Source organism: Photinus pyralis, unplaced genomic scaffold (genome assembly GCF_008802855.1).
Source record: "Photinus pyralis isolate 1611_PpyrPB1 unplaced genomic scaffold, Ppyr1.3 Ppyr1.4_LG6, whole genome shotgun sequence".
In the NCBI taxonomy this organism is placed as follows: Eukaryota; Metazoa; Arthropoda; class Insecta; order Coleoptera; family Lampyridae; genus Photinus; species Photinus pyralis.
The window spans coordinates 19277631-19278157 of NW_022170663.1; positions in this window are offsets into that span (position 1 = coordinate 19277631).

Consider the following 527-nt stretch of genomic DNA (forward strand, 5'->3'; position numbering starts at 1 on the left):
CTCCAACATTTTTTTTACATCGACAGTAAATGTGTCTCGTCTAGACGATCTCTCCGCCCTTTGAGAGTACCCTCCTTGAACACTCCGTTCTGCAGATACTTCCACTAACAGTTTTGAGATCACCAGTAGATATGCCTTGTCCTGAAGTTCCACCTGCCCTTTACAACGGATGATCATAAAGTGTTTGACCAATGAAGGCGTTATAAACCGTCAGAAATTTGAACGCGTTTGCAAGTACAGTCTGGGGACAGTACAATGTCTCAGAATCATGTGAGAATTTAAGGGCGGGCGAGAATGGGTTGAAAACTAAACTCACGATCGACGCCAAACGAGCCTTACAGATGGCAACATTCGTGTCGTTCGAGCGCTTATCGCCAGTTAGCTGTCAACTAGGTTTCAAAACAAAACCAAAAAATGTCGTTCGAAGGCTTCTGGATCAATTTCAGCGAGAAGTGGAGGACTGTTTAAAGCGTATCGTGACATCTGATGAAATATGGGTGCATCACTACACTCTCGAGTCAAAACTG